The sequence below is a fragment of the Capra hircus genome, chromosome 5 (assembly GCF_001704415.2).
Source record: "Capra hircus breed San Clemente chromosome 5, ASM170441v1, whole genome shotgun sequence".
NCBI lineage: Eukaryota > Metazoa > Chordata > Mammalia > Artiodactyla > Bovidae > Capra > Capra hircus.
This window is the reverse complement of record NC_030812.1, coordinates 50639176-50663276: the sequence shown is the minus strand read 5'-3', so window position 1 is coordinate 50663276 and position 24101 is coordinate 50639176. Positions and strand designations below refer to the sequence as shown.

General features: G+C 41.4%; 1 protein-coding gene across 1 annotated transcript in view; it reads right to left on the bottom strand.

Moving 5' to 3' along the window:
* Positions 1–6014, bottom strand: part of FAM19A2 (family with sequence similarity 19 member A2, C-C motif chemokine like) — a 568280-nt gene extending 562266 nt beyond the window's left edge. The window contains exon 1 of the mRNA XM_005680252.3: positions 5862–6014. The gene's annotated coding sequence lies outside the window, so the exon portion shown is untranslated. The remainder of the gene's footprint in view (positions 1–5861) is intronic.

The following is a 24101-nucleotide window of genomic DNA, read 5'->3' as shown; positions in this document are numbered from 1 at the left end:
CACTCAATTCAAGCCAACTTTCTGAAGAAAGCACAAACCAAAGCAGGACCAGGTCACTGCTGCTGATCTGTCTGATGGCCATTCTCAGAAAGAATTTACTAAACTCTTCAGCACCAACAAATTTGAGTGTGCCATCCGTCATACTCCTACGAAAAGGTAAAACTAAACTAAGAAGGAAATAGTAACAATAATTAGGTTTTTTACCTTAAATAATTTGGAACTGTCTTAAACGAATATAAACTAAAAATATAAGTATGTATGTTGCTTTCCTCCAGTGATCTAAATCGACCACTTCTGAATTCTTGACTGATCTGAGCAGTCCCAAACTGGCTACATCAATGGACAAAGCTCTATTATTTGAGTAGACATAAGTTCTAGGGATTTAAAGGGCTTGTTATCTTGAAGAACATATTCTAACAGTCTCAGTGTTCTATTACTAGACTGAGATTTCATTATTACTATTCCTATGACCACATAACCCTTTTGTAGTTGCCTGTCTTTGCTTACTCCAGTCTATAAAGTCAAAAGACACAAAGCCAGGATAATGCAGACTAGGACAAATAACACACCTTGCTTTTCTCATCTAGATGGTCTTTATTGTAACAGAGCAGGAAAGGACAAGCCTATGTTTTCTCCAATATTTGAGTACAATTCTTTTGCGGATCTCCAAGAAGAATGTTTAGAGTGAAAACTCAGTCAGAGCCAAATAAAACCAAAGCACAGTTTTTACACAAAAATAATTTTCAATGATCAGTTTTTTGTACCAGAAATAATCTATCTTCTCATAGCCCAGGTGATTCTGCTCAAAAATTTTAACTTTAAAGCACATATACGCTTTTCAAAAAATCTTCTGCCACAGTGCCTACCATGGATATCTTCATGAATTCACTTACAAAGAGCTGTATAATCTGCTAGCTCCATAATCTGTTCTGTATTATTAAACTCAACAGAAAGCTCCATATGCAGCAACAGGAGGCCATAGGCAATTAACACTGCAAATGGTAAGGCTTAGAATCTTTGCATGACCTTTAAAGGTCAACACAGTTGCCCATTCACATGCATGCAGCTATACAGTGACTAGTTCATAGCAGGGAAAAACGCTCAAAAATATTTAGTAAAACAAACCTTGCATTCATCAAAAGCTACTTTGCACTCTCCAGGCTTTATATGAAGACTTAGCTTTATGTAGCTCAAGAAGATAAAAGAGCAAAGGAAACTTGTTGGGCTGATTGTCCCCATTTTGTCAAAGTACCTAATTCAGCCTACCACTATAATTGCTAAGAAGGCAGCATTATCACATTATCCAATCTCTCTATATATAAAAAGTTTCCAAAATCTACTGTGTAAAAGGAGAACTGTAAATATAAATGTAATTGAATAAGTATGTTTTGGCTATCGCTACGGGAAAGGGCGATGTACCTTCTCTAACTGGCCATTGAGGGTAAATCATGAAATACCTACAGGTGCTATGGAGCAATGTAGGAGACTAAAGGAAGTGATTAAAAGGACTTTATCAAATAAAAGCATATAAGCTCTGATTCCCGAGTAATATTATATACCCCATATGGATAATTGTGAATAAAATGGAATACTCTCCTTATAGCTTATATTCATGTCTAATATGAATCCCAAGTAACCTGAAAGTCTTCTATTTTTTAAATATTAATAAAAATCAACTGCATAAAATTTTCACTAATTCCAATCACTAGGTGGCCTACACTTGTAGTATAGGGTAAAATCCAACACATACCTGTAGTACACACATTGGAAGTGGCTGAGTTTAGGAAATTTAACAAACTTGGAGTGTAATATCAATATGTTTCTGGAAATTGTATAGATACCATTTGAAACCAGAATAGCATTCTCTAATGTAATGCACAGTTTGTGTTTTGACTGCAGAGGTACATATTTAATAAAAAGAATATAGATATATTCACTGTTTAAAATGTGTTGAGATTGCCAGTCATGGTGTCAATAAACACATTCCAAAAAGCCCTTACATAGAGGACAAAACTGATTTTGTTTTGCATTTGTAGCCTAATGAATAAAAATATCGCCAAAAGAGAGAACTGAAGACAAAAAATACTGCCTGCAACAGTGGCTCAAAGATTAAAGCTCAGTTATAAGCAACCTTGTTAAATGACAGCTACGGTTGCACTGTAGGTCAAATCATGTGAAAGAGTGAAAAATTAGGTACCTTTAAAATGTAGACATTTTTTAAAGGCCTTCTTGCCCCTTCAATACATGGGTCCCATTAAATGCATATGTGTGTATGCATGTACATATAGAAACATATAGAAGTAGAGATTAGAGTCATATTGCCAGAAAAAAGTATTTAAATACCATTTTTCTTCACATTCCAATTAAGTCTAACCATTCCTCTTAAAATTTCTGTCAAGAATGAGGAGAAGACAAAAATTGTTAGCTATATTTCATTGACAAGAGCACTGACTCATTGTGTCAAATGAACAGAATCAGACTTTCTAAAAATTACCAGTGGTCAATGACAACTTAAACACCAAAACCAACTCCTAGGCTACTGTTTGCTGGGCCTGACCTTCCCTCTCCCTTATTTCAGACTGCATTCTAAACCTAAAGTAAGACTGTTCTCTCAAAAGATTCACTGTGAGAATACATTACTCTTTCAGTGGTACAGTTCCAAGTGCTCCAAGTAGTTCAAAATAAATCAAAGAATTTTCAAACAAAATGGCAAATTCATACCTGGCATTAAAATCAATGGTTCATAAACAATATATATTTCATGAAACACTGTGCAGCTTTGTGGACCAGATATGAGGTTGATGCAGCTGGTTTGGCCTTCATATCTAGAAACAGTGTGTTAATGCCTTTCTTCTCTTTGTTTTGATGGAGCCCTACAAATAACAGGTTGATGAACTGCATTTGTAAATGTCAGGTATAGACCAAAGGGGACTACGTTAGATGCTTATTTTACTTCAACTTATGGGTTTTCACCTAGAAAACTAAACTGCATTGCACAGTCACGTTCCTTATTTTTACTTGACTCTTCAACGAACAAAACAGCCGCAGAATAATGCGACTTAATGAGGCATCCCTAATAAAATACTGGAGAAGTAAAAGCAGGGGCACTGAACTGTTTGCACTCTGGTGGTTTCATCATCTCAAATATATTAGAAATAAACTGATGACACTTTAGAACATTCTTAGTTTGGGACATGTTTTAGAGAGGCAAATGCCCATCAGTTTGCTACCACAGCCGAATTTAGGCAGAATCTGACAGTACCTTTTATCAGAGCTCATGATTAAAAAAAAAAAAAAAAAAAAAAGCCTGGAAAATGCTAGAGAAGCACATATTAGCCTATCTATACAGGATAATCCATAACTTGCAGTTAGTGATAAATCAATCCTAAAATGCATTTTTAACATTTCAATACTCAAAAACACTTGGTAAAAGAATCAAAATTAAAATACTATATTGAAGATACAGAATCCAGGACCACTAAAACTTTGATACTACACAAAATAACTTCCATAAAACCTATCACCCCCTAAGTTTCATCACTTCATAAATTTTTAAAAAGGAAAAGTGGCCATATCTAAAAACAGATCTTTTTACAGCTGTGTTATAACTTGGTGTTTAGTAAATACTATTATGCAGTCTTCAAGAAATATGTACCTTTCTTGACATAGATCCATGGGATCTCGATGAATCTTCACTCTCCAATCTGTCACTTAAAATAGCTAATACTTTGCAACTTCAAAATCACATAAACTCAGTAACTTTAGGTTCCTTTTTAGCACAACTTGTAGCACTATAGGTGTTTGCTTTTATGCCAAGTTTTTTGGTTCTTCCTTAAGAGACGTACGTCATAGCACTATGTATAAATATGTAAGTTCAAGCACCCTAAACTATAGAACTGTGTTAAAGGCAAGAATCTATATTCCAGTCTCAAAAAAAAACCTAACTTGAAAAAAGCAACTTACTAAAACTGTGTTCTGCCTCTTAAAAGTCACTATATCTAAGAAGTCAGTTGGCAGTGTAACACTGTTCTCATAGTATTATATCTATAAATAATATAACCCAATTTTTTTCATTGAAGGTTAAGAAAATAAAAATAAAATAAACTCCAGTGTGGTTAGTAATGGCCTTTCAATGGCTAGTGATGACTTTAAAAATTAGGATTCTACAAAGGTCAATATGCAAACTACTGACCCAAGAGGTGATCCAAAACAGGATAAAGTAGGAAGAGAGAAGATTAAATGTGTCCGGTCATTTTTAATAATCTTAGGTGTGAGATTTGAAACTGTAAAAGATTCACCAGTCTGAGAGTACATGTGCAAACATGGGAAGGCTGGAATAAATACAAATAATCTTAGTGCCTGGTTTTTAAAGGGTTTAGAAGTGCTTTCAGTCTCCTCTGCTAGTTATTGCCATTTAGCACTTTACACAGAAATCTTAAATTAATTACTCATTTGTCTTAACTTACACTGCCTAATAGATCAGTTTTAAAGTGTTAATTGATAACAGTCTGAATGCTGATGTCTCAAACAATCTAGTTGGGGAAGACAGGAATCAGATAATTATCATGCAGTCAATAGTCATTAAAATTCATCTTGTCATGAGTAAAAGACCCTTATACACTGGCTGCTTTGGGGTTACTTTTCAGAGCAAAGGTTGCATACAGGTTTCCCTTTGTTTTTTCAAGAACAGAGCTTGCAAAATTCAAGACGGTATTTAACACTCTCAAAAAGATTATTTTCTGTCTTATGGCCACAAGCCCAACTCACCCAGCACCAGGTGAAGAGAGGCTAGCTAGTTACTGTAGTGACTACACCTGTGATTCCACATGCTCCAGGCAATTGTTTAACATTTGCTCAGGAAGTGAAATACTGACTCACTGACTCGGAAAGCTTCGCGTCTATTCAGGAGCTCTCAAGCACCGACAGTTCGTCCTCTTTATGTGGAGACCAGACAGCTCAGCCTGCAGTTCTAGGGGAAAGAGGGCGATGGACCTCAAACTTTCCTTTGCAAAGGCAGTTTCTGGAAATAACACGTTCCCCACTGACAGTGGCCTAAAAGAAAACACTTCTTGGTGGAACCTGGCCTTCTGGAATAGAAGAGGGAAGGGCCAGGCAAGCAGTGGGTCAGAAAAACCGTGTAGTATTAGCAAGATTGTAGGGACATCTATCCGGAAACAAATGAAAAACCGTTAGTTTCTCGAAGGTGTGTTTTGTTTTGTTTACTGAACGCTATTCCTAAAATGATTCTTGTCCTAAACCTCTCCCGTAGTATCCTTTACTAGATCTTTATCTCAGTAGTAAAGCGCCTGCTACCAAATCTAAGTAAAGCCTTTACGGAGACACGGCGCCAGAACTTAGCCAGATGATTCTTTATGAAAACAGTCAGAGGTGGAGAAAGCAATCGCCTCATTGAAACACCCACCTTCTGCAGACAGGCCCGAGAAATAATCAGAAGTAGACAGAAAGTGAGGATTTCAGAAAGACGACCTGAAACGCTATTGATGTCAGGATCCCTTATACGCGACCCCCAGCTTCTTATTAGGAGTCCAAAATGATTACCAACCGAGATTGGTTAGTTAGAGGGATAGAATTAAGACCCTCTTTAGTCCTCGGCCGGGTGGCTCTCTGTGTTAGGAGAAATGGGGCAGAGAAGAGAGGAAGGGCAAGGCTCTCGGAACCTCCTTCGCTTGCTCTGACCCCCGAGGCGTTCCTCTACTCCCGCCCCTACCCGGGCCGCCCAACTAGCATCTGCTATCACCCCCTCGCTGTCCCCGGGCGAGCTCCCTACAGCCCCCGACCCCCAGGTCCTCCGGCTGCCGCGCGAGCCCCCAGCGCCGGCGGGAGGCGCGGCCGGCACCTACCTGCAGCCCGGCTTCCTGGTGGCGGCAACACCTAGCGATGCTCCTGCAGCTTCCGCGGACCCGCGCCAGCCTTATCGCTCTCGCATCGCTTCCAAGATGCCAATCCGCCGTTACCGTTCTGGGGCATAAGGAACCGAAGTCTGGAGGTGTGTGCTAGTGGAGGGCGTGTGAGTGTGGCCCCGAGCGTGCGTGTGTGTATGTGTGCGCGCGCGCGCGTGTTTCCTCCTCCGATAGCAAAAAGGGTTCAGGAATCTCTTGACATCCAAACTGGAATCCCCTTAAAGTGGGTGGAAGGTGACGTGCGGAAGCCTCGTCTCTTTCCTCCTTTCGTTTTTCACGAGTCAAAGTAATCAAAAGATGTGTGGACTAGGGAGGAAGCCGAAGTCCCCAGCCCTCGCCAGCGCCCGCGGTCGCCCGCTGTCCTCGCCGGATGCGCGCGGTGCGCTCAGCTCCTCACGCTGCGAGAATCAAGGCGGTCTCGCAGCAATCGCCGCTCTTATCCATCTCTGATTTGTTTGCTTTTAAAACGCCGAGTAACGACTTTTCCTCTCGCTGCACGTCGTCTCACACAGATACACATGCACACATCCTCAGTTCCTTCTCTCCCGCCCTCCCTTTTGCTCTCTGGGGAAAGGCAATTGGACGGAACAGTTCACCTTCAGGAAAGCAGCCTCCGCCGCGTACTTCTCCAGTTCCCTGGCTCTCGCAGGTCCCAGGTTTCCGGCGTGCTAGAGTGGCTGGGGAGGTTTGGGATAGGACGGAGGAGAGGCTCCGAGCTCGCTGTCCTCCGCCCTCAAGACGCTGGAGTTGCTCGGTGCAGGCAGGGGCTTGTGTTCCGGCTTTTAGCAGATAGGTCTCAGCTCATGCAGGTTGCGAGACTTGGCGCCAAGTCCACTTAACAGCAACTCCTAGCCAGCTGCAGCCCCTCAATCCCGCCTCGAAGTGCTGCGGGCAGAGCCCCACGCAGACCAGCCGCTGCTCCTCTAGGCATCATGGGCTGGATGGGAGGAAAATCGCCGCTGTCCCCCTGTCCCCAGTACGCTGGCACCGTCACCACCGAGAAGGTGCGAGCTCCAACATCTAACACCAGCAAGAGATGAGGCGGGGGAGAAGGCAGAGGAAACAAATCAGATCCCAGAATAAAAAGAAGCTGTTTAGTAACCGAAGCCTCCTCTCCGCATCGCACCCTAGGTGCTGCACTGTCAAAAACACACTAGTGGGTACCTTTTAGAAAGTCACCGTAGAGGACAAAATCCCCTGTTCTACCCAGACCCCTTATTCCACCCAGCCTGGAAGTCCAGGGAGTTCGGAATGACTGGCTTCCCTGTGTGGTGCAAGGAGAACGCAGGGAGAAAACAGGTGCCAACACTCCAGGTTGAGTTAAGCTAGAAAATGCGAGGGCAGGACCAGGCGGCGTCGCCTTCCTCGATCTCTCTTCCCAATAGCCACCTCTGTTCAGCAGCCGCACCTGCTTCTGAGAGCAAACTGCGGTCTTGTAGAAAAAGGAAGAGGCAATAAAAGATGAGAGGGGCAGCAATTGGTATAAAAGCTGGACTATGTCTCCCTCTAGAGGGAGGTCCGGGTTAGTACGCTATACAGGCTGTAACTGGGACTTCAACTTTTCCACAAAGAAAAGGAAAACTGGCTTCAGAGAGTTTTTTTGGTTTTACAAATTTCAACCTTTAATTTACTTATAGACAGGATTTGTACCGAAGGCCTAGTTAAGCAGTGTCTTTGATAAAGGAACCTTACAGTCTTTACAGAAATTTAATAGCAAAATGCTGAAAGATCATGTCCTTACAGGTTTGGTCAATTTGAGTGCTGACTTAAACAGTAGGCATAAGGGCTCAAATGAAGTCTTCTAAGGTTCAATTTGATTAAGTTTGGACATGAGCAAAACTTTCATCTAGTGACTAGAGGATTATGCAAAAATGAATAAGTCTGAATAATGAATTTGGAAAAAGAAAATCTAAAACAAAGAAATGATCCTGATGGATCCAGGAAATCTTACAAACCCCTTATTATCTAGCGATAACTCACAGATCTTGCTTTGGAGCCAATATCCATACCTTATTTAAAACTAAACTAATCATTGTCAAGGTGACTAAATTCCTTCCAGCTTTGAAGTTTTGTGCTTTTATAGTTCTAATACACTAAAACCATTGACAGACTGTCACATAGTCCTTTCATCAGTTATAAATAAAAGTAATACTGGTTACCACATTTACAAAGAAATATGGAACACAGTTTCACTTTTTAGCCATCTTAAATTGCACTAGGCTGGGGTGATTGTTTTAATAAGTAGTATTACCAAACCAAAACTTGGGTCCACTCACCCTTGGGCAGTAAAGCCAATCTACTGACACTCGGTTGTGGTAAGGGAAAATGCAATGATTATTGTGGGCATCAGACAAGGAGTTCTGGGTTTTTTGAGCAACAACACTGGCACTCCTTCTCTGGTGCCTACAATAAACATTGCTCTTTCCTTCACCACAACCCAGAGTCAGTAGATTGGCTTTACTACACCAGGGAGAGTGGACACAAGTTTGATTCTGTAAGATACTGTCACAGATGTTACAATATTTTGTGTGACTTTGGTCAAGTTAAAGCTAGGACCCATCTGTAACATTAATATTTAGATTTTGTGAACTATTTGAAAGTTTTAATTCAAAACATTTCTTTCAGTTCAGTTCAGTAGCTCAGTCGTGTCCGACTATTTGCAACCTCATGAACCGCAGCACGCCAGGCCTCCCTGTCCATCACCATCTCCCGGAGTTCACTCAAACTCACATCCATCGAGTCGGTGATGCCATCCAGCCATCTCATCCTCTGTTGTCCCCTTCTCCTCCTGCCCCCAATCCCTCCCAGTATCAAAGTCTTTTCCAATGAGTCAACTCGTCACATGAGGTGGCCACAGTACTGGAGTTTCAGCTTTAGCATCATTCCTTCCAAAGAACACCCAGGGCTGATCTCCTTCAAAATGGACTGGTTGGATCTCCTTGCAGTCCAAGGAACTCTCAAGAGGCTTCTCCAACACCACAGTTCATGATACATGAAACTAGTGAATGTAACAAACAAGAAGCAGACCCACAGATATAGAGAACAAACAAGTGGTTATCCGTAAGGGGAGGAGAGGAGCCATACAGGGCTGAGGGAAAGAGAGGTACAAATTATTGGGTCTAAAGCAGGTCAAGGATGTGTTGTACAACACCAGGACTACACCCAGTGTACCTGTTTGCTCAGTCATGGCCAACTCTTTGTGACTCCATGGACTGTGGCCCACCAGGCTCCTCTGTCCATGGGATTCTCTAAGCAAGAATTCAGCAGTGAGTTGCCATTCCCTTCTCCAGGGGATCTTTCCAAGCCAAGGTTCGAACCCATGTCTCTTACGTCTCCTGCATTGGCAGGCAGGTTCTTTACCACTAGCACCACCTGGGAAACCATAAGAATACAGGCAATAGTTTGTAATAACTGTAAGTGAAAAGTAACCTTTAAAAAATGTATAAAATTTCAAAGTAAATAGTAAAAATAAGCAGGAAAACAAAAATTCCATCTAAAACTTATTTTTAAATGTATTCAGGTCTTTATTAAATTCCTTTCTATTCACCCTGAATTTTTGGATTAGTTCTATTTTAATGTGATAATTAATTTAGTTTAGGGTTAAAGAAAGAAAAGAATTTATTTAAAAAAAATAGCTTAAACTAACTGAAGTCATTTAAAACAGGGAGCGAATGTTTTTAAAGCCAAATTCAGCTTTCTAATCGTGGTTTCCTGGACACTTTGGGTGATATACAGTGTCTGGTGAGTTTACTGTCCACTCTACAGCATTGCATGGGATTTTCTATGATGCTGTGCTGTAAAATACTGTCATATTTGCTATTTCCTGGTACAGGGTAGTTTTTACCCTTTCGTTTGAATAATAGCGTGACACATGTGCATGTGTGGGCAGTCACGTACGATTCTTTGTAATCCCATGGACTGTAGCCCGCCACGCTCCTCTGTCCACGGAATTTTCCAGGCAAGAATGCTGGAGTGGACTGCCATTTCCTCCTCCAGGCGATCTTCCCTACCCAGGGTTGGAACCCATGTCTTCTGTGTCTCCTGCTTTGGCAGGCAGATTCTTTACCACTGTGCCACCTGGGAAGTTCTCATAGCACAGGCACACACACACGAGCCAAAACTAAATAATGTAGTTTTATTCTTTTAGCTAATTGTATCGGAGTAGATTTGAATCAGTCGAATACATGTCAATCATTTGAGGTACCCTCACCTGGTCTCTTTCAAAAGATTCATATCATACGGTCAAAGATTTTTATTTTGTTCCTCTTGCCTAGCAACTTTCCCCAGGAAGCAGGGTTTGCATTTTGAAACACTTGGCACTACCGCTTCACTGCCAGTCCTACAGTAATTCTCAATCAGCTATGTTAAGTAATGGGATGGAATCCAAGCAGGAATGACTGGGGACCTGGGCTCTGTGCTGGGAGGAATAGCCGTTTACAAAATCATTTTAGAACGCTGGCTTTCCTTTCTTACAAGAAATATAAAGCATATTTTATAATCCTTCTAGCTTCTAATTCAGTAGCTCTCAGTGACTATAAGAAAATCCATCATTTTTTCATACTGCTAAATTTGTATTTTATTGTTAAAATGTATGCCATTTCATCCTTATTTTCAATATTAAACCCATATGTTTTTACAAAAATATAGAAAAGAAGTTCATAAAGAGAACAAATGTATAAGTTAATTACAAAATATAATAGAATTTCTTATCCAAACTCATAATTCTGTAATAGCCTTTGTACTTTTTGTAAATATATAGATAATTTCTGATGATTTTTATTTTTTTATTTTTTATTTTTGGATGATTTTTAGATCAAGGTTTTCCTATTTCCAGCACCTCCCAGACTTTGAAATCGAGTATTTTGTTTTCTCTCTGAAACAAAGCAGCAAATACGTCCCAGTTTAATAGAAATCTTGAGATGATATTTGTAATCATCTGTTTATTTAAACTGCCTGCCTCATCCCATATAAGCAGTAAAAAATAATTACTTGGAATGCAGAACTTCACTGATAACAACTCCATGTACAGCTCTTCACATTCTGAGGGCTTACTGAAACATCACTTCGGGGCACTTTAAGCTTTCTGCTAGAGGCTTTCTATAAAAAAAAAAAAAAAAAGATCTCAAATTCTTAAGTTCTCACTACATGCCATAAAGTACACAATGTGTGTGAGTTAGTTGCTCAGTCGTGTCTGACTCTCTGCACCTTGTGGATTGTAGCCCGCCAGGCTCCTCTGTCCATGGAATCCTCCAAGCCAGAATACTGGAATGGGCGGCCATTCCCTTTTCCAGGGGATCTTCCTGACCCAAGGGTTGAACCCAGGTCTCCTGCATTGCAGGCAGATTCTTTACCATTTATATCAAAGTACATGATATAACCCCATTTTACCCATTAAAAAAAATTGAGACAGTTTCATTGTGATTAAGTGGCAGAGATGGAAATCAAACCAGATGGATCTACTTGAATCCAAAACCAGTTTTTGGTTTGGTTTGGGCTTTAATATTTTTTTAATCTATTTATTTTTGTCTGTGCTGGATCTTCCTTGCAGCGTGGGGCTTTTCTCTGGTCGCATTAATCAGGGGCTGCTCTCTAGTTGCGGTGCTCAAGCTTCTTATTCCAGCAGCTTCTCTTGTTATGGAGCATGGGTTCTAGGGCACGCAGGCTTCCGTAGTTGTGGCACAGGGGCTTAACTGCTCTGCAGCATGTGGGATCTTCCTGGATCAGAGACTGAACCTGTGTCCCCTGAATTGGCAGGCATATTCTTCACCACTGAGACACCAGGGAAACCCCTTGGTTTTTTTTTTTTTTTCCTACCCTCTCCAGCACCACCACTAAAATAGGCTATCTTCTATATTACAGGGAAATAAAAATCATTTGGACCTGGATATGGGGAAAAAAACTTGGGCTTCCCAGGGGCACTAGTGGTAAAGGACCCATCTCCAATGCAGGGGACATGCGACTCGGGTTAGATCCCTGGGTCAGGAAGATCCCCTGGAGGAGGGCATGACAACCCACTCCAGTCTCTTCCCTGGAGAATCCCATGGACAGAGGAGCCTGGCAAGCTATAATCCATAGGTTCGCAGAGAGTCGGACAGTACTGAAGTGACTTAGCATGCATCATGCATGGAAAAAACTTAACCAAAGAACATGGGTACGTTAGTAAGAATGGAATGAAGTTATTTGTGGGAGAAAGAGAAGAAAAACAAGCACCAGTTTCCCTCAGTGCTCTGAGGGTCTAGGATATTAAAACAAATGAGCAAAAAGTTCTGATTTCTGGTATATGAGTGGAGAGGAGTACCGCTCATTCCCCGCTGTCTCCTTTTGTTTTGTTTACTTCGTGCTAATCACCTCATTCCATCTTTTTCAGTAATGTCTCTCTCATTCACTTTCATTTTCATGAATCAGGTACACAGAAGGAAGCATGGAATCCATTTGGTGGCTCAGCTGGTAAAGAATCCGCCTGCAGTGCAGGAGACCTGGGTTCAATCCCTGGGTTGGGAAGATCCCTGGAGACCTGGGTTCAATCCCTGGGTTGGGAATATTCCCTGGGAAGGGAATGTCTACCCACTCCAATATTCTGGCCTAGAGAATTCCGCAGACTGTATAGTCCATGGGGTCGAAAGGAGCTGGACACAACTGAGCGACTTTCACTCACTCATTCAAGGTGGCATGTGTACATTAACTTTTAGGATCCCCATCACTTAGCATAGTACCTAACATACAGTAAATATGAATACATTATAGCCAATAATCAGGAAACCAGATTGGTCAAGTGAACAGACTGAAACCATGGTGATAAATGAAGAGAACTACTCCACAGAGCGGTAAGACAAAGTACTAAGGCAGGAGCACATAGGCACTGCCCTATGTGGGGTATGGAGGCAAATGTAACAAACTGCTCCAAAAGTTAGTGGCTTAAAGAACAAGTATTTATTTAGTTTACATTTCTGTGGGATTGGCAATTTGGGTTGAGTGCATCTAGGCTCAGCTAGGCTGTTCCTCTGGACTCAGCTGAGCTTATTCTTGGGCCTACAGTCAACCAGCAATATAGTGCCTCACTCCATTGACTGACCGCAACCTGGAGAAGTGGAGAGTAAATAAGCTGCTTGTCTCTTCTCATTTAACACAGTGGCAATCACAGGCTTCTAAGAGTAGCAATAGGGCAAGCCTCAATACCCAGCACTTTCCAAGTCTCCACTCACATGTTTGCTACAGTCCTCTTGGCTAGGCAGCTCATCAGGCCAGCCCAGATTCAAGGGGGGAAGAAGGACTTCATCTCTTAATGGGTAGAACTACAAAAACACATTAAAGAGGGGGGAAAAGGTTTTGTGTTCAATTTTTCAATCTAGTACAATAGCTAGCATCTTGCACAGGAGCTTAATCCAGCATGTGTATTGTGGACTGACTTGTGCACAGCAGAGTATTCCCATTATAGACTAAAGGACACCTGTCTTGGGTACAAACAAAAGTTTGCCTGGATTATGGAGTCCCTGGACTGTTCCCATGATCAATTTGAAAGATACAGTCCATCCAACAGCTTTCACCAATACACTGGAACATGTTTCTACCAATTCTGTCTCACTAGAAAGCACAAATTTCCCAAGATTTTATATACTTTCCACATTTGCCATTGAATTAATCTCAAGGCTTTAATTTACAATTCAGATTTATCAACAGTATTCTAAAAGTCTAATTGGTTAAGCTAGAAATCGCTAGCAAGTTTTATATGTCAGAGATCATGTCATCTTTGGTACATGGATGTTGCAGCATCAATTCTGGTTATTTAGAGACTTTATTTGTTTAGTTCCTGATTTTTTTTTACCATACTCCAAAGAATGAGATGAGTAATACCTGTTATAATGGCTTTCCAAATGCAATTGGTTGAAATGCACCTTATCTGTAAACAATCTACCTGGTTAATTCCAACTCATTCATTATGGCTCAGGACAAGGGTTATCTCCTCCAAAAAACCATTCATAATTCCCTTAATCCACTGTATTAACTATGTAACTATTAACTATGTACCCCTCTCCTATGTACTCCCAAACACCTGATACTTCCTTCTATCTTAACACTTACCACAATATGTTGTAATTGAGTCATTTTTAATAGATTACCCTATGTTGGGCTATATGCTCTTGAAGGTACATAGTCATGTTCATTCTTGTTTCATCTACCAAAGCTACAGTCGTGAATGGATGAGCAACTGATCTCAGTTGACAAAATTGTGGAACAATATATGGTCACAATTATTTTCATACCAATAATAATGACTTTAGGCCTCCATCTTGCTAATCACAGGGATTACATTCATCTAGGCACTAGAGCCCAAGTAGCTACTGGCAATCTTGAAAAATGCTGACATGGTTTATAAAATTAGTCTTCTTTATTACTGCAACCACACACACACACACCAGAGGCGGGAACTCAGATGCATTCTTCAAGGTCTCTTGTCCTGCTGACCTACAGAGTCCCACCTGCTTGTTTCTATTTCCTACATTCAGCTGCCTCTATGCACACTTTAGCAGGAAGCCCCACTTTAGAATAGTAACAGAAGTTCACTTTCCTCCAACAGCTGAACTGCAGTGGTTCCTAGAGCACAGGAAAAGTTTCACTTCTCCACAATCAATGTTACAGTCAGTCCAAGGTCAAAAAAAAAAAAAAGCCCTAGACTCTAAAAGACCCATCTCTTGGTGAGCATCTTGTTTCAGTTACAAGCACATAGACAGTTTCCCCAAAAGGTGCCCACATTGCCAGAGTAGCTAAGAAAGAGACCTAGTGTCAGCTTCATGCTGCACCCAGGAAGAGCCCTTCCCTATGACACCTTACATACTGTATTGGTATGGAGCCCAAGTCTAGACATCCTCATTCCTTATGAACCTGAGGTCGGCCACAGGGAGGGATGAGATAAGGTGGACAATCTTGTCTCACTCCTTGGCCAGTTGCTTGCTAAGTTGCAGAGACCAGACTGACAAAGAACCCTTGCTGCTAAGTCGCTTCAGTCGTGTCCGACTCTGTGCGACCCCATAGGTGGCAGCCCACTAGGCTCCTCTGTCTCTGGGATTCTCCAGGCAAGAATACTGGACTGGGTTGTCATTTCCTTCTCCAACGCATGAAAGTGAAGCGCAAAAATGAAGTCGCTCAGTCGTGCCCGACTCTTAGCGACCCCATGGACTGCAGTCTACCAGGCTCCTCCTTCCATGGGATTTTCCAGGCAAGACTACTGGAGTGGGGTGCCATTGCCTTCTCCAAAGAACCCTTAGGAGAATCTAAAATTTGTTTCCCAGTAGTTTTGGGGGAAAATGTGAAATTAGAGAAAAGTACCTCTTCCTTGTCTGAAAAATTCTAAAGATAGGAGGCTAGCTGAAGCAATCCAAAACTGCAGACCGGAAAAAAAAAAATGGTTATCAGATAGTTAAGAGGGAAATCCCATCATTTCATGGGCCAAATATTAATACATATTAGTTCCTCAGACCAAGCAGGTGTCCCACAAGGCACCTGAGACATCAAAGCAATGGAAGAAAAAACTATTTTTTGACTGCACTTAGTTTGTATCCATTCTGTTTGTTAATGGGCTGAACATGGGTTTCTATGAATACTGGCCTTTGGGACCTGTTAGTCATACAGGAGAAAGCAATGGCAACCCACTCCAGTACTCTTGCCTGAAAAATCCCATGGACGGAGGAGCCTGGTAGGCTGCAGTCCGTGGGGTCGCTAAGAATCGGGCACGACTGAGTGACTTTACTTTCACTTTTCACTTTGATGCATTGGAGAAGGAAATGGCAACCGAATCCAGTATTCTTGCCTGGAGAATCCCAGAGACAGAGGAGCCTAGTGGGCTGCCACCTATGGGGTCGCACAGAGTCGGACACGACTGAAGTGACTTAGCAGTCATATAGTATTTAGTTGGCAGAAAAGTTCTTTTGGGGTTTTCATGCCATCTTATAGAAAAACAAGAAACTATTTACATATACCACTTGCTGGTGGAAAGACGCTATAGTATCGTAGTAGGCAGGAGATTTCTAGAACTAAATAGGAAGCAAGTAAGTAGCTACAAAATCATTATGAATGGCTATCATGGGATTAGGATTAGGCAGAGACTGACCAGCTCCAGATTATCTGTCTTTTGACTTTATCATGCCCATAGTAATCATGGACAATCAGTGTTTCTTCCAATCCTCGTTCTTCCTGCCTGGTTCACTGGATTAACTAGACTGCTTTTGGTCTCGCACTCCCTTTTTGCCCTCCTTCCTCCCTTCCTTTCCCACTGCAAGGTTGTGGAAGCAGACAGACTCTCACTTTATCACAGAACAAAAGATATCACACAGCAAATGTACAAACCAAGATGAAAGTCAGGTTTTAGTACCATGCTTAAGAGCCTGGTCCTTCTGGTCTTTAGCTCAGAATCCCATTTCCCTGTATTATTTGCCAACGAGTTATTAATAACCCATAGTTTTCATCCACAGAATGTGGCTAAGTATGGGGGAAAGGAGTGTCAAATCCACTGATTTAATTGATCATGTATCAAAGATTGTTTTTACCGAAACTAAGTAGAGGACAGGTTTACAAGTTTTTATTCAGAAATGGGAAACAAAAGAAAGAAAACTAATATATTCCTTCTCATAATAGTTTTATAAAACAGATATCTCATGTTCTAACTTCTAAACTAAGGCTCAGAGATTAAGTAAATTGCCCAACAATTCAGGTAAAAAGTGATAGCAGCCAGAATTGCAATTAGATCTGACTCCAGAGCATAAATAAAAACTCGTATCACTTAGTCCATTGTTCTTTTTACTCTACATATTGTTCTGGTTTAATCATTTCCAGAAAGCTCAAACTCAAACTCTGAAATTCCTCCATTCGAACTCTGGATTTCCATACAAAATTTCCTCCCATTTCTAGTATAACAAAACTGGTTTCTGTCATCCAACATGATCAAAACGTTGCCTGCAAAGATTTAAGACAGTTTCAAGAATCTTCTATTGTGTATTTCGGCCACCCAGTGTCAAAACAGAGCAACTGCAGGCAAGTGCTGATAACTACAGTATATACTCCCCGCTTTGCTGCTGCTGCTGCTGCTAAGTCACTTCAGTCGTGTCCGACTCTGTGTGACCCCGTAGACTGCAGCCCACTAGGTTCCTCTGTCCCTCGGATTCTCCAGGCAACAACACTGGAGTGGGTTGCCATTTCCTTCTCCAATGCATGAAAGTGAAAAGTGGAAAGTGAAGTCGCTCAGTCGTGCCGGATTCTTAGCAATCCCATGGACTGTAGCCTACCAGGCTCCTCCGTCCATGGGATTTTCCAGGCAAGAGTACTGGAGTGGGGTGCCAGTGCCTTCTCCCGCTTTACAGCAACAGAATTAAATCATGGCAAAAGTTCTAAAGTCTTTCAAAGGTAAAGCTTGTACGTTTAGAAGATAATCCCACAACAGAAAGAAGCAAGTGAAAATGAGAAGCCAAAATTTTTAAGTGAAGAATTTAAGTAGTGTCAACAAAGATGTGCCTGTTACAAAATCCTAGAAGAAATAAAGGAGTAAAAGGAAATGAGATAATAAAATTTAATTGTATGAAAAGAATCAGTCAAAATTAAGAGGAGATAAATTTAGTTTTTAACACATTTTTAACATACCTTAATGTATAGTTTCATTAGACAGCACCAGTTCAGTTCAGTCACTCAGCTGTGTCCAACTCTTTGCGACCCCATGAATTGCAGCACGCCAGGCCTCCCTGTCCATCACCAACTCCCAGAGTCTACCCAAACTCATGTCCATCGAGTCGGTGATAATGAGCCATAAAAAAAGTGAGTGGAATTGCCAATATTGGAAGTATTCAACAAAATCTCTAGCTAGACAACTGATGGGAAACCTATAGAAATTAAGTTCCCTCAAGTAGTAATAACAAATGCAAGGGAACAACATGCAGCAAGCAATCTAATAAGATGAATATTAGAATATCATCATCATCTAAGTGGATTTACTACATGCTTAATTATGTGTAAATAGCACCTGCCCTTTCAAGAAAGTCCAAGACACCAAAATGATGGCATCACTGCAAATGAAGTTATTAGCTTCCTAATCCAATTATATGAATGATAAAGAGAAGTGAATTTTAGGGATGGGGTATAGTTTAAATTTTAAAGGTAGATAAACAGCCATAGAACTCTAAGTAAGATAGGGAAAGGATTTTTAACGGTAATATGTCTTCTATCTTAATTATTTATTTTGTGCTTAGGCTCTCTGGGTCAGATTCTACTGTGAAATCCTAGCTCTACAAGGGTGCTGGCCCCAACACAGAGCACAAGTGTACAAGGTTATGTAATAGATTGGACCAGTAGCTCTCAACATTTTGATTCGTTTTCATGTGTGGGACAGAAAATATTTTCATAAATGTACCAGGACTATTCAAAATTCCTTTTTCATACAATTTTATTTGTTTATTTTTGGCTGTGCTGGGTCTTTGCTGCTGCACTCGGGATTTTGGTAGGGGCAGCTCTTCATAGCGGTGCCAGGGTTTCTCATTGCAGGGGCTTCTCTTGTTGCCGAGCACAGGCTCTAGGGCACACAGCCTTCAGTATCTGCAGAGCAGTAAGCTCATTAATTTTGGTTCCCAGGTTATAGAGTGCAGGCTCAGTAGTTGTGGTACAAGGGCTTAGTGTCTCCCCGGTATGTGGGATCTTCCAGACCAAGGATCAAACCCGCATCTCCTGCATTGGCAGGCAGATTCTTTACCACTGAGCCACCAGCCCACTATTCAAAATTCTGGTCTTCTTTCCTATAAGTCGATTCTCTCCCACTGACAAAGTATAGCTAAAACAACTGAGGAAACAGGGCAGTCATGAAGGACAATCATAAGGATAACTTCTCCAGTTTACATTTCATACAAACTTCCCCAAATTTAGTGCTTTATTAAGTCACTTTATTATGAGTAATTAACTTTGCAACAAAATCACCAAACTGTATGAAGCCAGTCCAGTTCACTTCAGCAGCTCAGTCGTGTCCAGCTCTTTGCAACACCATGGACTGCAGCACACCACGCCTCCCTGTCCATTGCCAACTCCCAGAGTTTACTCAGACTCATGTCCATTGAGTCAGCCATGCCATCCAACCATCTCATCCTCTGTCATCCCCTTCTCCTCCCGCCTTCAATCTTTCCCAGCATCAGGGTCTTTTCCAATGAGTCAATTCTTCACATCAGGTGGCCAAAGTATTGGTGTTTCAGCTTCAGTATCAATCCTTTCAATGAATACTCAGGATTGATCTCCTTTAGAATGGGCTGGTTGGATCTCCTTGCCGTCCAAGGGACTCTCAAGAGTCTTCTCCAACACTACAGTTCAAAAGCATCAATTTTTCAGCACTCAGCTTTCTTTATAGTCCAACTCTCACATCCATACATGACTACTGGAAAAACCATAGCTTTGACTAGAAGGAACTTTGTTGGCAAAGTAATGTTTCTGCTTTTTAATATGCTATCTAGGTTGGTCATAACTTTTCTTTCAAAGAGCAAACATCTTTTAATTTCAGTCATCATCTGCAGTGATTTTGGAGCCCAAGAAATAAAGTCTGTCACTGTTTCCACTGTTTCCCCATCTATTTGCCATGAAGTGACAGGACCAGATGCCATGATCTTAGTTTTCTGAATGTCGAGTTTTAAGCCAACTTTTCCACTCTCCTGTTTCACTTTCATCAAGAGGCTCTTTAGTTCTTCTTTGCTTTCTGCCATAATTGTGGTATCATCTGCATCTCTGAGGTTATTGATACTGAAGCCAGTAATCGACTAATAAACATTCTCAAAGACCATAATTTAATCATCCCTTGAGGCTCAAGCCACCGTTAGACATTTCGCAAGTTGACAAGGTATCAAAGCTGAGCCTACCTGAGTTTGGTAACATACATGATGGAATAGCTACTCTACTCCTCTCTGCTTTATAACCATTCTCTAAACGTTGGTTCTTCCCTTCTTGGCAGATAGAATTGTTTTCTTTTAAAAGCCTGTTAGGATAATTGAGATTATAATATTGCTCTACCACAAAAAAAAAAATCTAATAAAAATGAAATGTTTAAAACACTTTCTTTCTTATTCATTTGGCATTCTAAATTATCAAAGATGAAATATAAGTCTCAAGAGGAAAAATAAATAAATTGCAACTGTGCTTATGCACTAGGTTTCTCAACTATTGTGTTACTTTAAAAAGAATAAAAATTACACTTAACCACTTGAGTCCAAAAGATGTAAATTCCAAGGTTAAAAAAAAGAAGCTATGTACAAATAATTAAAACTTTTAATATCAGAGTTCCTGAAGATGCCTGAAAATAAGCCCAAACAAATGGTTGAAACTTGAAGTCTCTGCCTTATGTCCTAGTTCTTAAAAAAAAAAAAAAAAAGCAACTATGAAATTATGTAAAATGGAAGCCACAAATAACATATTTTGTTCTCTTTGGTGGAAATAACCATATTAAAGGCTGTGAAATAATTGTATTAGTAGAACATATACTGGCAACCCAGGAAGTTTTGAGGCCCCAGTTTTAGCCTCTGTTTCTGAATCAGTTTGTCCAGAAGCTACTCTAAATGTCTGTCTTCTTTTCTAGATTTAGACCAGGCAACTACTAGCATGCCACGCAGTTCTCAGTCCCTCCTGATTAGACATGGAGTGCAGTTGGAGAGTAGCTGAGTGTGTTGGAACCCAGGGCAGGCTGCCCCAAAATGTGCCTCAATGGTGTATTGATTACTTTGAATTAAAGTTACTGTAGAAAGAGGCAATGCAAGAGGGCCAGTTTGACTCTCCTCTCTGTCTCCCTAAAGCAGGAAATAAATCTCTCATATAACAGGTGCCCTCTGTGTATCTAGAAGTAGAAGGACACTCTTATCACCAGAAATTGGGAATATGGGGCCAAGAACGTTTTTACTTGTTTAATTTACAAGCCCAAACTCTTAGATTCTTCACTCATTAAGTACCCAAAGGCTATATTTCTTTGTCCTATCCATTCTTCACAAATGTATTGTTTCCTTGATTAAAAAGCACAAAAGCTTCCTGCTTTGGCCACTTCTTAGGTCCTATTTCTATGAAACACCGTACACATGAATTAAAACGTGTTTCTTTTTCTCCAGTTAATCTCTCTTGTGTCCATCTTGCTACCCTGGGGCTGAGACAGTATGGAATCTGCCCACAATGGGGGAGACCTGGGTTCAGTCCCTGGGTCAGGAATAGCTCATGGAGGAGGAAATGGCAATCCACTCCAGTGTCCATTTTATTATTAGCCTAGCCACAAGAACTCAAGAGAGGAAAAGGGGAAATTTTCTCCTCCTGGAAAGCTGGTGAGCCACCAGAGTGCTAGCTGGTCCCCACTTCCTACCCTGAGACAGCAGCAGCTGAGAAGACCTAGGATATCTGACAAAGGTGATTGTTGTTCTTCTTTTTCAGTCACTCAGTTGTGTCCAACTCTTTACAAGCCCATGGACTGCAGCACGTCAGGCTTTCCTGTCCTTCACCATCTCCCGGAGTTTGTTCAAACTGATGTGCATTGAGTTGGTGATGCCATCCAACCATCTCATCCTCTGTTGTCCCCTTCTCCTCCTGCCATCAATCTTTCCCAGCTTCAGGGTCTTTTCTAAGGAGTCAGCTTTTCGCATCAGGTGGCCAAGTAGTGGAGCTTCAACTTCAGCATCAGTCCTTCCAATGACTATCCAGGATTGATTTCATTTAGGATTGACTGGTTTGATCTCCTTGCAGTCCAAGGGACTCTCAAGAGTCTTCTCCAACACCACAGTTCAAAAGCATCAATTCTTCAATGCTCAGCTTTCTTTATGGTCCAGCTCTTTCATCCATACATGACTAAAGTTAGCAGAAGGGAAGACTTCTTACCAAGTGCCTGCAAGGTCTGGTGAAAAGAAAAGTGGTGAGACTCCCTTTTCTCTCTCTCTAAATTCAGAATTAGCAAAAGAAAATGTTTGTAGAGCTAGTTCTTTGGATTTAGTGATCCCTGGGAATCCTTTTCCTCCCACATATGGTCTCTGATTTGCTTTTTTTTCCTTTAATTGAAGATAGCTGATTTACAATGTTGTGTTAGTTTCAGGTGAACAGCAAAGTGATTCAGTTTTCCATATACAAACATATATATTTTTCAGATTCTTTTCCATTATATTATGGAAAGTTATTATAAGATACTGGAGAAGGCAATGGCAACCCACTCCAATACTCTTGCCTGGAAAATCCCATGGATGGAGGAGCCTGGTAGGCTGTAGTCCTTAGGGTCACTAAGAGTCAGACATAACTGAGCGGAAAATTATTATAAGATACTGGAGAAGGAAATGGCAACCCACTCCGGTGTTCTTGCCTGGAGAATCCCAGGGACAGGTGAGCCTGGTGGGCTGCTGTCTATGGGGTCGCACAGAGTCGGACATGACTGAAGCGCCTAACAGCAGCAGCATTATAAAATACTGACAACTTACAATGAACGATATCAGATTTGTGATCTCCAAAGAAAAGGATTAGCTTCAGGACCAGGGACCACACTTGATCACTCAAGAGCTTTTGTGTAGCAGAGTTTTATTAAAGTAAGAAAAGGGACAGAGAAAGCTTCTGACAGACATCAGAAGGGGTACAGAGAGTGCCCCCCTCACTAGTCTTACCAAGGCCTTATAGACTTTTACCAGCCCCACTCCCACAACATGCATCTTAAATTAACAAGAGTAGAATTAACATAGGAAGCCCTTACCAGATCCACTCCCGCAAATCTTAAGATAAAAAGATTAGTCAGAAGGCTTTTGTTAAAAGAAGAAACATGTCCTAGAGCAAGATACATTGTTATATGACCCATTTGTACTTTTCTCTTCCTTAAGAGCCTTTGGACCCCTTTCTCCTTCTCGAGGGCCCTGGACACCTTCCTCCCTGAGGGCCCTGGGCTCTTTATCAGTTCAGTTGAGTTCAGTCACTCAGTCATGTCTGACTCTTTGTGACCCAATGGACTGTAGCACACCACGCCTCCCTGTCCATTGCCAACTCCCAGAGTTTATGCAAACTCATGTCCATTGAGTCAGCCATGCCATCCAACCATCTCATCCTCTGTCATCCCCTTCTCCTCCCGCCTTCAATCTTTCCCAGCATCAGGGTCTTTTCCAATGAGTCAGTTCTTCGCATCAGATGGCCAAAGTATTGGGGTTTCAGCTTCAGCATCAGTCCTTTCAGTGAATACTCAGGATTGATCTCCTTTAGGATGGGCTGGTTGGATCTCCTTGCTGTCCAAGGGACTCTCAAGAGTCTTCTCCAACACCACAGTTCAAAAGCATCAATTTTTCAGCACTCAGCTTTCTTTATAGTCCAACTCTCACATCCATACATGACTACTTTATCAACCTGGCTCAGAGGTTAAAGCATCTGCCTGCAATGAGGGAGACCTGGGTTCGATCCCTGGGTCGGGAAGATCCCCTGGAGAAGGACATGGTAACCCACTCCAGTATTCTTGCCTGGAGACTCCCATGGAGAGAGGAGCCTGGTACGCTATAGTCCATGGGGTCGCAAAGAGTCGGACACGACTGAGCCACTTCACTTTCACTTTTCTTTCTAATAATTAGCTCTCTTAATACTGAATATACTTCCCTGTGCTAAACAGTAAGACCATTTTGTTTATTTTATGTACAGTAGTGTGTATCTATTGGTGAAGGCAATGGCACCCCACTCCATTACTCTTGCCTGGAAGATCCCGAGGATGGAGGAACCTGGTAGGCTGCAGTCCATGGGGTCACGAAGAGTTGGACATGACTGAGTGACTTCACTTTCACTTTTCACTTTAATGCATTGGAGAAGGAAATGGCAACCCACTCCAGTGTTCTTGCCTGGATAATCCCAGGGACAGGGGAGCTTGGTGGGCTGCCATCTATGGGGTTGCACAGAGTCGGACACGACTGAAGCCACTTAGCAGCAGCAGCAGTATGTACCTGTTGATTCCAAATTCCTAGTTTATCCCCTTTCTTAGATGAACTCTGGGAATGAGCTTTCTGGATTTTGTGAAGGCTCTCATGTGGGATGCCTCCTTGCATCTTTAGTTAGGCCATTAAAAAAGAGGCTTATTGGTTTGAGTCATTATTTGAAATTAATATAAGATCCTACTCATCAATGGCCAGACAATGGACCCTTTAAATTGGTTATATTTAAAGGAAAATTTTTTAGAGCTGTCATTATAAACAA